General features: G+C 34.7%; 1 long non-coding RNA gene across 1 annotated transcript; it reads right to left on the bottom strand.

Moving 5' to 3' along the window:
- Positions 1–3292: 3292 nt before the first annotated feature.
- On the bottom strand, positions 3293–6805 carry LOC144256246 (uncharacterized). Its single transcript, XR_013344038.1, has 3 exons — positions 6734–6805; positions 5448–5725; positions 3293–4403 (listed from the first exon to the last, which is right to left on the bottom strand). It is a non-coding gene; the product is annotated as an uncharacterized LOC144256246 (long non-coding RNA).
- Positions 6806–15002: the final 8197 nt, after the last annotated feature.

Raw genomic sequence — 15002 nt, forward strand, 5'->3', positions numbered from 1 at the left:
ATATCACTTGGTTGAAAGTTTTTTGATGGGTACTTTGGGCTTACAAGGGCTTCTAATTTGTATGGTTTTTCAAAGTGTAGTGCCTGACAGTAACATTAAGCATTCCTTGGGAAAAAATTATTTCTTCCCTAGATCTAATTAATTAGAAACTCAGGGTGGTGTATAGCAATCTGTGTATGATAAAGCTGCCCAGGAAATTCTAATGTATGCTAAAGAATAAGAAATATTTATTTAGAGTCTGTACTATTTTGAGGACCACCTGTAGTATATAAGTTTTGAACCATCAATGAACATTTGCAGTACTGCTAAGACCCTAATAGGCTGGAAATAATGTATATCAAATCAAAATTAATATTGTAAACAGAGTTCTTATCACTTTCCTTGAATTCTCTCTAAAAATAACATTACTATTGCCCGGCCTGGTGGCATATTCCTGCATTATCAGCAATTTAGGAGGCTAAGGCAGGAGGATTCGTGTTTGAGACCAGCCTGGGAAATTTAGTGAGACCCTGACTCAAAATAAAAAAGGGCTGGAGCCAGATGCAGTGGCTAATGCCTATAATCCCAGTGACTCTGAGGCTGAGGCAGGAGGATTGCAAGTTCAAGGCCAACCTAAAAGACTTAAAGTTAGTGATGCCCTATCTGTAAATAAAAAATAATAATTACCAAAATAATTATTTTGGTAAATAATCATATTTACCAAAAAAAGTGCCACTGGGTTCAATCCTTACTTCTGCCAAAACAAACAAACTGCAGCAACAAAACAAAACAAAATAAAAACAAAGCAAAACATGTTACCCCTATATTAAATAAAGGACAACAACCTCTCAACTTGTGACTGTGCTGTCATTATCATACTACCTAGGAAAGGGAAAGTAGAATTTCCTGCTTTTATAGCCAATTTCTTGCCAAAATATGGAGCACAGAATTAAAAGTTTGATAATTCATCACTTTAGTGGCAGACATCAGAATAATATGAAATTTGCTTTCTACAGATTATCTGGCTTTTCTATACATTTCCAAAGAAACTATGTCTTTGGATGTTTATTTTTACCTAGTGAAAATTAAAATTAAGTTCCAACTCAGGTGAACTTTCCACAGTACCCAGAGAAAATATAGGAAGAAGTAAAACTCTGTGTGTCTATACAAAGAACACTACACACACACACACACACACACACACACACACACACACAAACACACACACACACGAATGTGCATGTTTATACAAATTTTATTAAAAAGTACAATTTTGTTGAAAAATATGTTGTATATGAGAATATATTTTTCAGATCTTTACAAATAGAGTTATTAATATTTATTTTAAATGTATTATTCTAAGTATGGCAAAGGGACATTAAAAAACACAAATGTTATGGCTGGGGTTGTTGCTCAGTGTAGAAAGTTTGCCTAGCATGTGTGAAGTCCTGGATTTGATCCCTATCCCTTGTATTGCAAAAAAATAAAAGGTCAAAACCAAACCGAAACCAAAATTCTCTGACTTTATGAAACTTAAATTATACTTAGATATTAAGAAAGTAGAAATTGCTGGGTGTGGTGGCACTCACCTATAATCCTAGTTGACTAGGGAGTCTGAGGCAGGAGAAGTTCAAGTTTAAGGCTAGCCTCAGTTACTTAGTAAGACCCTGTCTCAAAATAAAAAACAAAAAGGCTGAGTATTTAATTTAGTGGTCAAGTACCCATGGGTTCAATCCCCATACCAAGGGGGGAAATACAAATTTAAACCACAATGAGATGGCACTACAAAGTTATAAGATCAGTTTTGAAACAAAACTGACAGTAACAAGCATTGAGAGAAGACATAGAGGAACTAAAATGCATATAGCACTACTTTGGAGAAAGGAAATGGTATAACTACTTTAAAGAACAACCTGGCAGTTTATAATTCACATTTCTAGGAATCCCACTAAGCACTAACAGAAATGAAAAGCTATGTTCACCCACAAGCTGTACACAAATGTGGCTTTATTTTCTATAGCCTCAAACTGAAAATAATACAAATATACTTCAGTTAGTAAAGAGATTAAAAAACAGCTTTTATTTTTTTATTGGTTATTGAAAACATTACAAAGATTGCAGAATCACATCGGTTACACATCCACATTTTTACATAATGCCCTATTAGTGACTGTTGTATTCTGCTAGCTTTCCTATCCTCTACTATCCCCCCTCCCCTCCCCTCCCATCTTCTCTCTCTACCCCATCTACTGTAATTCATTTCTCTCCTTATTTTTTCCCATTCCTCTCACAACCTCTTATATGTTATTTTGTATAACAATGAGGGTCTCCTTCCATTTCCATGCAATTTCCCTTTTCTCTCCCTTTCCCTCCCACCTCATGACTCTAAAAAACAGCCTTTAAAATATGGAAAAATAAATAAAAGAAACAAATACCCAGCCATGAAAAGGAACCAGATATTACATACATAACATGGCTGAATCTCAAATGCATTTGTTAAGTAAGAAAAGCCAGAATGAAAGAATACAAGTTATATGTTCCAATAAATAATGGTTTTCAAAAAGGTACAATTGTAAGGGATAAAAACTAGACAACAGGTTGAAGGAACTTTGGGTAAAAAAGGAGGTATTTTACTCCAATCAAAATGACAAATATCAAGAATGCAAGCAAGAACAAGTGTTTGTGAGGATGTGGGGGAAAAGATACACTCATGTATTGCTGGTGGGATTGCAAATTGGTGCCAACCACTCTGGAAAGCAGCATGGAGATTCCTTAGAAAACTTGAAATGGAACCACTATTTGACCCAGTTACCCACTCCTTGGTTTATATGCAAAGGATTTAAAAATCAGCTTACTACAGGGACATAACCACAGCAATGTTTATAGCAGCTCTATTCACAATTATTGAACAATGGAACCAACCTAGATGCCCTTCAACAGATAAAAATGTGGTAGACATACACTATCAAATATTACTCAGTCTTAAAGAAAAATGAAATCATGGTATTTGCAGGTAAGATGGAACTAAGAACACCATGCCAAGTGAAATAAGCCAATCCTCCCCAAACCAAAGGCTTAATGTTTTCTCTGATAAGAGGGTGCTAATCCACAGTGGGGGTGGGAGGTGGGGTGGGGGGTTGGTAAGGAAGAATGAAAGAACTTTGGATTGTGCAAAGGAATGAGGGGAAGGAAAGAAGGGAGGGGTGGGGTTGTAGGGATGGGAAGGATGGTAGAATAAGATATCCAATATTACCCTATATACATGTATGAGTACACTACTGGTATGACTCTGCACCATGTACAGCCTGAAGAATGAGAAGTTGTGCTCCATTTGTTTACAATGTGTCAAAGTGCATTCCACTATCATGTATAACTGATTAGAATTTTAAAAAAACAAAAACAATAGAATGGAGACCAGTAGAATAGAATAAGGGGATGTGGGCAGGAAGAGGAAGGAAATGGGAGGTACTTATAAAATGTGAGAAACTATATTTGGTAAATGAATACATATTAAACATATGTCAATTACTTCCTGGGTGGTGGATGGAAAAGGTAGCAAACAACCTATGAGACAAATTAGACTAGGCAAGTGTTCCTCATGTTTCCCTTATATATTTTATTACTAACAGAGTAAAACTGGGCTATTTATTTGCCCCACTATTCATATAGGAATCCATTGTGTGCTTTAGATTTCATCTTCCATACCCTCCAACAGCTATTCTATGTCATTTTCACTATATACATCAAGCTATATAGTTCTGTGGATTGATAACTATAAAATTTACATACCATATTTTCTTCAATAGGCTATTGTTAGCCTAGCTCAAGACTATTTTTAGCATGCTCAAGAGTGACAGGAGAAAAACTTACAGCCTGATAAAAGAAAGCTTTGATATACTCCCTTCACCCCTTTCTGGCCTAACTAATGAGATATGAGTATATAATATCTCTATACTTCTCCTGAGAGGTCTTAAAAATTAAATTTCAAGTCTCTAAAATCAGAGACAACATATAAATGCAAACCTGGCTCATGTTAAAACAATTTAAGCTCTCAAAGTATTCAATTATTCCAATTTTTTCTTTAAACAATAGAATGCCATTTTAGCAATATAATTAATTAAAACAGACTGTTTCATCATATTATTCTCTTACTTCTGTTTTTCTTTTACATCTACACCCAGAACAATTTTTCAAAGTTTGTTCTTTGAATAACAGATGTGTCAAAAATTTTGTATGTACCCGATGAAGTATTCCTGCTGGCAAAAAAAAAAAAAAATGGCATCACCAAGGAACTGAATAACAGTACAGGTCTGACTCCATATTCTTCTAGCAGTCTTTGGCAGAGTTTTTTTGTTTCCATACCAGCTTTGGTCACATATTGGATTTTTTTCAGGTAGAACTTCAAGGCCTTGTTCTTTTGAAATCTGAAATATGGATTAAAATAAAAACATATACCTCATTTATATAAGGCAAAGGAAGAAAAATCCTCTTTAGCTAAATATCTATTTAGTTTACAATAGCACATTATTTGGTCTCAGAATCTTACAGAACCAACATTGTGCTTATGTTAAAGAAAATAACAATCTGCAATAATTTAAAAAGCAAAGGATATTAAATAGAGAACACAGAAATGCTATTAATAGAGTGAATCATACTCCTTTCTCACTATCATTTTTTTTCTATGATCTTTTCATCTGTCTGGTTTCCTTCCTTACCAATTGTTTAAAGGATCCAACACCTGGATGAGGCAAAGTTTAGTATGGTTTATCCCCCCAACTAAGCCTTCACATGTATGAATTTTATAAACATTTCTTGATAGGGCCCTCCACCTCTACACTCCCTTAATGCATATACAAAGATAAAAACCATTTTAGGGTTAATATTCTAACCCTTGAATATCTACTTGGGATCTTTTCAGAAATTACTCATTAAAATAATTTTTTGATTTACAAGACACACATTATAGATTAAAACATTGGTAGTTATTACTGGGATAAGATAGTTACAATGCTAAAGTCCTTTCACTTTCTTTACATTGTTTCACAGAAAGTACTTGAAATCTTTAAAAAGAAGATGGAGTATAGTAAAATAAGCAACTTATGTTCCCTTAAAAAAATCCCCCAAACAACAAAAATATAAAAATATTTTAGCAAAGTGTGTGAACCAATTATTTCAGGTTGATGGGTTAATTTCTTTAAGAATGTCTAACAATTAAAGGTATGATTACTCAAAATTTCAGTCTAACCTAAAAGTATAACTGAGAAATCAGTTGTCATAAAGTAGAATCACTACCTAGGTCAAGAGCCAAACATATCAATCAGATTCTAAGGAAATTTAAAGAACCGACCCTTTAATAGATGTTTGTATACCACCCAACTAATACCTAGCTAATCAACACATTGGTCCTTTACTATAAGGTGCTAAGGAAGGTAGGAGAGCACTATGAAATGAGAAACCACTATACAAACCTCAAAATAGACAAGCCTTTAAAAGAAGCAAGACAAAGGAGCTTTTCATTTTCAACAAAAATTCCATCCCTTCAAACTAAAAATCACTGAGCCCTTGCTCAAAGTGAAGAAATATATTGTCTGCAACATAAATTACAGCATTTGAAGAAATTCTCTTATCTTATCCACATCCTTTTAAGCATAAATATGCCACAGGGCACCAGGAATTTCACTTAAGTCCTTCAATCTTTTCCTTAAAATGTCATCCAAATCTTCTTCCTCAAACTTCTTGAGTATTCCTAAAATATAGAAGAGCATTTTCAAATTGGTCAGTGAAGACTATCAGAAAGCCAAATCTTTTAAAATTGATTTATGGGAATAGCAGAATGCCTGACTAGATCAGTATTCTTGAAGGTGTCAAACCCAGTTTTTTATTCAAAACTATTAAGAGCAGAAAACTGGAAATGTTTCCTGTGTGCTACAGGAAAGTTTAACAGTGATTTTCCTAGTGTGTTTTCTGTAAAACAAGGGAAAGGAAATAGAAAATTCAAGAGTTTTTACTCAACCAGCATTCTCCCTGTCCTCAAAGAAGTGATCCTAACAATGGTTTGGACTCATAGCATTTCATAATTTATAAAGAACTTTTATGGCCATTATCATTCAGTTGGTTCCTATAACTATAGAGTATGGTTGTCATGAATCATAACCTCTATTTTACACTTGAGTAAAAAGGTTCAGTGAGATGAAGGGATTTGCTTATTTTTGTGACTAATGAAAAACATTCTGATTAATTCCTATGGTATCTCATATTCTATTATGGTCAATATGTAATCAAAAAATTCTTTATCAACAAAGCTGTAGTTTTGAAGAAACCTTATATTTATGTGTAAGCACAAAAAATTTTGGAAGCATGCAAACTTTTGATTTCAATATGGTAAATATTTTTTCCTTTTTTTCAGTATTACTGAGAATTGAATCAAGGGGTGTTATATCACTGATAATGCTAGGCCTGTAATATTTTTTTTTTGAGGCATGGTCTCATGATGTTGCCCAGAATGGCCTTAAATTTGTGATTATCCTGCCTCAGCTTCTGAAACAGAGCAGCTGGCATTAAAGGCATGTTTCAGTGTGCCTGACTTACTACAATGAGAATTTTAAATAAATATTATTCCCTTATTTTTGTACTGGGGATTGAACCCAGGGACACTTTACTGCTGAACTACATCCCTAGCCTATTTTTTAAGAAAATTATTTGAGACAAGATCTTGTTAAGTGGCTTGGGGATTCACTAAGTTGCTAAGGCTGACCTTAAACTTGTAATCCTCCAGCCTCAGCCTCCCAAGTTGCTGTGATTACAGGTGAGCACCTAATCATCTTCTAAGAGGAAAAGAAAGCAAGACTTTATTACAAAGAATATAACAAATGTCTACTAACATCTATGATAGTGAAACATTTAAAATATTCAAACCTGACTACAAAGATTTTTTTTTTTTGAGAGAGAGAGAGAATGAGAGAGAGAGAATTTTTTTAATATTTATTTTTTAGTTCTCGGCGGACACAACATCTTTGTTTGTATGTGGTGCTGAGGATCGAACCTGGGCCGCACGCATGCCAGGCAAGCGCGATACTGCTTGAGCCACATCCCCAGCCCTACAAAGATTTTTTTATGTGTTCATTTATTTTTTATTTATTTTTATTAGAGCATGAAAATTATACATATTATTTGAGATTATATATATATATATATATATATATATATATATATTAATTGTCAATGGAACTTTATTTTATTTATTTATATGTGGTGCTGAGAACTGAACCTAGTGCCTCACACATGCTAGGCAAATTCGCTACCACTGAGTCACAACCCCAGCCCTGTATTTGGGGTTCTTATGGTAAAAAATCATACATACTATAAATCTTATTTCAATTTTCATTTCCCCCACTTTCCTTCCCCTTTTACCCCTGCTCTACTTATCTTAGTTTTACTCCTTTGGTTAATAATTTCTACCTATACAGAAATTCCCTCAGTATATTTATCTATGTATATGATTCTGTTAAGTTTAATCCCATATGTCTTTCCCTTCCCCTTACATTTTCTCTCCCTATCATTCTCCCACTTCTACTATATGATCTTGCCTATATCTTTATCATATCTTATCCCCTCCCCCACTCCCTTTCCCCCTCATTTTGCTTTAGCTTCCTCATATGAGGCAGAAGATTCGACTCTTGGTTTTCTGAGTTTGGTTTATTTCCCTTAGCATGATTTCTAACCATTTATCAGCAAATGCCATGGTTTCACTCTTCTGGGTATTTGGGTTAATTCCATAATTTGATTGTGCTGCTATAAATACTGAAGTGACTATATCACTATAATATGCTGATTTTTGTTCTTTTGGGACAGCTGGGTCATATGATCATTCCATTCCTAGTTTGCTAAGGAATCTCAACATTGCTTTCCAAAATGGTTGTACAATTTTCAGTAGGATTTCTTAATTCAAATATGTATTAACTTTTTAACTGTTTACTATGTGTCAAATGCAGTTAAGATGAGAATTAAAAAAAGATCTAGCAAGACTTCTTGGAGTTAAGAAGGGTCTTAATAAATTCACATGAATACCATACTTGGTAAAAGTATGCTCACAGACTAGTTCAGTCCTCAAGTGTTATTTGTGACAAAGTTTTTCCCATTTAATGATAAAACAAGAAAATAAAGAACAATGTTAAAAGTTTATCATAAGCCAGGTGTGGCAGCACACACCTATAATCTCAGGAATTCAAGAAGCTAAATCAGGAGGATCCTAATTTAAGGCCAGCCTCAGCAACTTAGTGAGACATTGTCTAAAATAAAAAATGAAATAAAATGAGCTGAAAAAATGAAGATTAGAGGTTAAGCACTCCTTGGTTTAAATCCCCAGTACTGGAGTGTGGGAGATTTCATCATAAAGATTACTCTTTAATTAAAAAAAATAGCTGATAGTTTAAAAATGTGGTTTCTTAACAAATTATAAGTTGCAAATCTTGGATTATCTTCCACTGTTTCTTCCTTTAAACTTTACTGCTCAATAAACTCAAGAAAGGAGAGAGATTTATCATATAAAATAGAATGACAGACTAAATTTACTTTTTAAGTTTAGAACTCTTGGGTGAATTTATAATCTACATTATATTCTGAAGTATGAATACAGTAGTTTGCTAGGACAACAAGGAGGAGGTCAGAAAGGCTTTGTAGGTAGAGGGAAAAAGCATGTGCTTCAAATAGGCTAGTATTTCTTGATATTTAAGTATTCTTTTTCTGTACTGGGGAATGAACCCAAGGATGTTTTACCACTAAGCTACATTCCCATTCTTTCTTTATTTTTGAGACAGGGTCTTGATAAGTTGCTGAGGCTGGCCCTCAAGCTTGTGATCTTCCTGATTCAGCCTCCCAAAAGTTGCTGGGATTACAGGTGTGCACCACCACACCTGGCTGTTAAGTATTACTATAACTTTAAAATACTGCTTTCTATGTGACACCTACATCATAATGACAAAATTTTTAGATAAATACAGCAAAGAGAATTATTTAGAATTTTAAAGTTTTGTCAAAAGACCGATTATTATTACTAGGTACCAGAGGTAGGCAATACACAGGAACAAATATGAATAAGAAGGCTGAGGCTATAGCTCAGTGGTAAAGCACTTGCACAGCATGCACAAGGCCCTGGGTTCAATCCTCAGTACTGAAAAAGAAGTGAAGATGAATAAGAAAGTTCCAGTAATTAAGTACATGAATGAATAATAGTGGGAAAAGCAGGTATAATTTCTAACTTTTAGAAGACATACAGGGGATGATTTTAGTATAATATAATGATACAAAAAATAGTAATTATCTATCTACAGCATCATAGGCTCAGAAAGGACAAATAATGTTTACATTATTGGTAATAATGTCTCTGGTAGAGCTGGGAAAACTCATGTGTGCCAATGACTCTCAAATCCTTAGAGTAGTGGTAGAGCTGGGAAAACTCATGTGTGCCAATGACTCTCAAATCCTTAGAGTAGAGGTAGAAAGCAGAGTAACCAATTAATTCTATAGTTCTGAGGAAATTTAGGTTGTGTATTAAAGAAATTGTCAAATGTACACAAAAATACAGTGAATATTATAACGAATCCCTATGTCCCCAGCACCTAGCCACTAAGTCATAAATTCATCTTAAGTTCTGGATACAGAATGTTGTGGTCTAAAGGCTGGCTACAAGTCATATATAATTATATCATAGAAAGTGCAGGAAAAGCAAAAAAGAGAACATTTGTAACTCTAGACAAGTCTGTCCATGAGATTGGGGTTGTAGCTCAGTGGTTGATCAGTTGCCTTGCATGCCTGAGGCACTGGGTTGAGATCATAGTACCATATAAAAATAAATAAATAAAGATATTGTTGTGTCCATCTACAACTAAATACACACACACATGCACACACATAAATAAATAAACAAATAAATAAATAAGAGTCTGTCCATAAGGTGTAAAAATTAAGTGGTATCAGAAGCAAAAGCAAAAAGTATTTGAAAAGATAGCAATTAACAGTGTAACTTATTACAGAGGGCAGAGAGTAATAAACAAACCAGAGTGAAATCCCTGAATTACTACCCAAATGTATGTCAATCAAAGCAACTACAACAATAATTTCACCCAGGAATTATAGGTTGAAATGTGACTTCGACAGGAAAAATAAAACTGTTTAAGAGTGCTGGAGTAGTAGATTCAAAGGGGGCATACTTTTTTGTGTTTGTTTTTTGCATGGTTGGGGATTGAACCCAAGACCTCACTCATGCTAAGCAAGCACTCTACCACTGGGTGATACCCCCAGCCCCTAGATTATGCTCCTATTCAAGAAACCAGTAGAGAGGAAAAGGTTAAAGACCTATGACTATATGTGTATAAAGGAGGAAATAAGTGATGATGGACCAATGTTTTATGGAAAAATCTTGGACATGGAAACTAAAACCAATATACTATACAGAAATGTCACTTTTACTTAAGGAGGAAAAGCCCCTTTCTTCCTTTAATACTGGGAAGGTAAAAAGGAAGAAGACAGATGCTGGGGGTGTAGCCCAGTGGTAGAATGCTTGCCTATCATGCTTGAGGCCATGGGTTCAATCAAACAAAAACCAATCAAAAACCTAAGAACATTAAAACATTAAAAGTCCCAGAACCTAGTTTCTATTCTTAAACTCAAACGTAAACATGTATTGAACAATATATTTTCTTTTCTTTTTTTTTAAGAAAGAGTGAGAGTGAGAAAGAGGGAGAGAGAGAGAGAGAACTTTAATATTTATTTTTCAGTATTTGGCGGACACAGCATCTTTGTCTGTATGTGGTGCTGAGGATCGAACCCGGGCCGCACGCATGCCAGGCGAGCGCGCTACCACTTGAGCCACATCCCCAGCCCTTTTTTTTTTTTTTAAAGAGAGAGTGAGAGAGGGAGAGAGAGAGAGAGAGAGAATTTTTAATATTTTATTTTTTAGTTCTCAGCGGACACAACATCTTTGTTAGTATGTGGTGCTGAGGATCGAACCTGGGCCGCACGCATGCCAGGTGAGTGCGCTACCGCTTGAGCCACATCCCCAGCCCCGAACAATATATTTTCATAAACACATTATTTAATAAGAGGAAAGGAGAAAAACAAAAGAACCTTTTAAAATTAAAATTTCTTTTATATAATAGGAAAATTAATCTTCAAGTAATAAAAATCAAAATATCCTTATATACATTGTAATTCTTTCTGGAGCCTCTGTTAACTGGGAGGCTGACATTCTGCATGAGACTAGTGTGTATGGTGTATTCAACTACAATACCACTACTCGTAGTTTCTTTACCTGCTTTTGAGAGAATGCCATTTTTTTTTTTTGCTATTCCAACATAGACTAGGATATTCACAACATCAGAAACTGCAATATGGAGATTTTTTGTTCCTATATCATGATCTTTAGCAGCAGCTACACCTGTGTAAAATAAAAATTTGACAAAATATTTTATGTTTTTTAATAATGTATCAGAGTGACCCCCCAATCAGCACTATTAGAATTAAATTTTACATTAGTCTCCCTGTACAAAACTACTTTTAAGTCACAATATGTAAAAATGCCCTATTATAATGCAAATTAATAAAAATATAAATATTTTAAAGAAATTAGCAGATACTTCAATAGATATTCACTCTTAATTTATAACCTACTATTAATATGTAAAAGGATTTCAGGAGATTTAATATTAAAAGAACAGATAAGAGTAGAAACTAAAAACTGTTAGAAAATCTAATTAATCTTTGGACATAAGTTAGTTAAAATCCCACACAGAATTCCACCTTGGAAGAAATATGAATATATACTTACCATAGGCACTACATAACCTGGTTCCTAGATCAGGGCGTAAAAAAAAAGTCCTGGCAAATGAGATGCCAAATTGAATTTTCCTATTGGATTACAATATTTTGGCAATGGCAGACTTTTTAAAAAGATTTTCATATCCGAAAAATAACAATTCTACTTTCTTTAGGATTTGTTATTTTTATGCATTCAAATATATAATTTTTAAGTTGTTAAAAACATCAGAAAACCTTTCCTTAAGATAGGTAACACTTCGCTTGATCTCCTCCAAAGTTTAAATGAATGCATTAACATGGACAAGCATAAAACAGTAATGATACTGACTAAAATTTAAATTCTACTTCCAAATACTACAAATTAAAAGTTCCAAAAAAAAAAAACAAATGAGTCCTTATGGTTTGTTAATGTGAACTTTTTTTTCCTTACTGCAGTAACACAAAAACTTCCTCTTATTGGAGCCATAGGGATTCAGTTTCTCTAATAGTTAATTTTTTTTTATGAGGAAGGAAAAAAACCCTAAAGGTTACATTTGTAGTTACTTATTTCACCTCAGGAGACAATCTCAGCTCAATTTCCAAAAGCCAACAATCAAAATGAAAATTTCAAGATCTACCTTGCTGGCATCATAGTCTTGAAGTCTTCATCTGAAGGACAATCTTTCAATCTTAAAACAACTGTTTCTCCACTTTCAGATTTCTGCTGTTCTATAAAGAATGCAGTTAGTTACTAGGAAGTTAATTTCTGCTTTTTGATTTTCATTAATATTTGGAGATAAATGTAAAATGATTCATTTCAATATTACTGTACAGTATTTCTTAATGAATGCTTTTTTTTTTACAAATGTACTGTAATATTAACATTTTTGTTCCTAGATAGAGCATACAATATTATTCATTGGGAATGTCTAAAAAAATTATTTTCAAAAAAATCTCTTTATGATAGGTAGAGTGGCACATGCCTACAATCCCAGCAGTTTGGGAGGTTAAGGCCCTAAGCAACTTAGCAACTTCCTATCTCAAAAAAAAAAAAGGCCAGGGGAATTTGGCTCAGTAGTTGAGTGCACCTGGGTTCAATCCCCAGTACTAAAACAAAATATCTCTTTATAATTGTCAACATTACAGTCTTTCATTCATACCTGTAATTTTAAAGTGTTTTACATTATGTAATTAATTATGTAATTCAATTTCCACATTTTTATGGGTTTCCAAAATGTCCCCATTTATTATTAGGACTTCTTTAAGTTTGAAGAGACTTACTATTAGAATAAGGATTAAGACCCAGTGTTTTGTTTCCACATACTTATTTTTGTTTGAAAACAATGGAATAATAAAAGTTTTTAAAACTAAATATTTGTTAAGTTATATTTACAATTTATCATTTTGTGGGGATACGATTTAAAAAACAGTATACAAAAAAACCATACTTGATATTTCTTCAAAAACATCCCAGAATTCCTTAATATTGGCATTTGAGAAAATGCTGTCTTTGCAGTTCAGGAGATCAGCTTGGTGGTCTCCAAAATCAAGACTAATCTATTCCGCCTTCCACAAGCTAATGTTCATTTTCTTGTGCATAGCAGAGACCACTGCAGGCTTATGAATAGATAAATAAATAATAGTTTAAAAAGTTATGGGCCTTTTAAAATTTGATAGAAATCATATGCAACAAATGAATAACATGTAAGGATTCAGAACTAACAACAGATTGGTGACATTACTGAAAGTAATTATTGACTAGAAAAGATATTTACAATACACTGGGAAATAAAAGAGATGACCAGAGAATGCCATGTAGAGTGCAGTGGCATTTCTGAAATAGAAATTTAAATGTGCAGTAATTTTTCAGAAAGAAGTCTGAAGACAATGTTAAAAAATTCACTTCTTGGCTGTAGAAATATAGGTTTTTGGGCTGCTTTGTCTATTCACTAATATTCAAAGACAGAATATAAACTACTTGCTTGCAAGCATGCAATATATACATATACATGATTTTTAAATAAAAATGTATTCAGTCCTTGATATTAAAACATTTATATCACTTAAAACACATTTTCTTTTACCTCTACAAGGACAATGATAAATTAAAACATCAAACACCTCAGAATTGTCGCGACCCCTTGCCCGCAAGGAAGACGCAACTCAGGAATCTTCTTTCAGCAGTTTATTCAGGTCCTTGATACTTTTCTTCTCTCTCCTGGATGCCCCTCCCAGCCTTAATAAAGCACCTCAAGCCCCAATGCGAAGCTGCCACGTGGACTTTTCTCACAGGGTGCCAAGTCACAGCGTGCCAACTCATTCTGATAAGGAGTTGTTTGTCACAGACTACAGGGGAAACCAGCGCCATCTTGTAATGGCGGCCACAGTTCACAGAAACGGCTCACCACAGTTCCCCCTTTTTTGTTTTATTACGACAATACAGGTGAGAGTAGAGGTCCTATCCCACTGTGCAGAAGTGGCTGCATAGTATGGCTCAGCCCTAAGGAGGGCCCTTCCCCAGATCCGAGGCCATATCAGCCGACGCCTTTTTTCGTGGGGCGGGGCGTGGATAAGGTGGGGTAAGGAAGGACGTCAAACCCGCATGCAATAGGACATGCTCTCCTTGAGGTCCACTCCAAGGATCACTCAAGTGCAGTGCCTTGCCTCGCATCCTGTACCGTGACGATGGTGGACGGAGGGGGATAGCTGAGGCTGAACTGTGGCTGTGTACAATGACAAACAAGTTGACAGCACCCTGAAAGAAAGGCACGGACTTTAAAGCGATAGAGAAGCACTAGTGTGGAAACCCATCTGCGTGCAATGGCAGCAAGACCGGCAGAGTGCAAGGGCTTTCCAACACTAAGAGAATAGCGAGGAAAGACATGTCGATCCCAGTGCAATGTTATAATAACTTGGGGTGCAATGACCATGTCAAAGATTTACTGTTTAAGATGCGCAAGCCAGACTTGAGGTGAATTGCCATTTTCTAAAGCTGCAAGAGCTTGTATGATCATAGCCCTATCGTGAGCATTGCGGGCCTTGAGGCGACAGAGAAACCACAAACAGAGGAACATACCGAAGCAACACATTGCACCAAAAACGCCTATTCCCACCCACTCCTTAAAAAAGGAAAAAGCAGAAGAAATCCAACGGGTGAATTGTCCCAAAGTCACTGGTACGACAAGGGTGTTGTTCAAAACAGCTATCTGAGTTAGTTGAGACTGGATCAA

The sequence above is a fragment of the Urocitellus parryii genome, chromosome 7 (assembly GCF_045843805.1).
Source record: "Urocitellus parryii isolate mUroPar1 chromosome 7, mUroPar1.hap1, whole genome shotgun sequence".
In the NCBI taxonomy this organism is placed as follows: domain Eukaryota; kingdom Metazoa; phylum Chordata; class Mammalia; order Rodentia; family Sciuridae; genus Urocitellus; species Urocitellus parryii.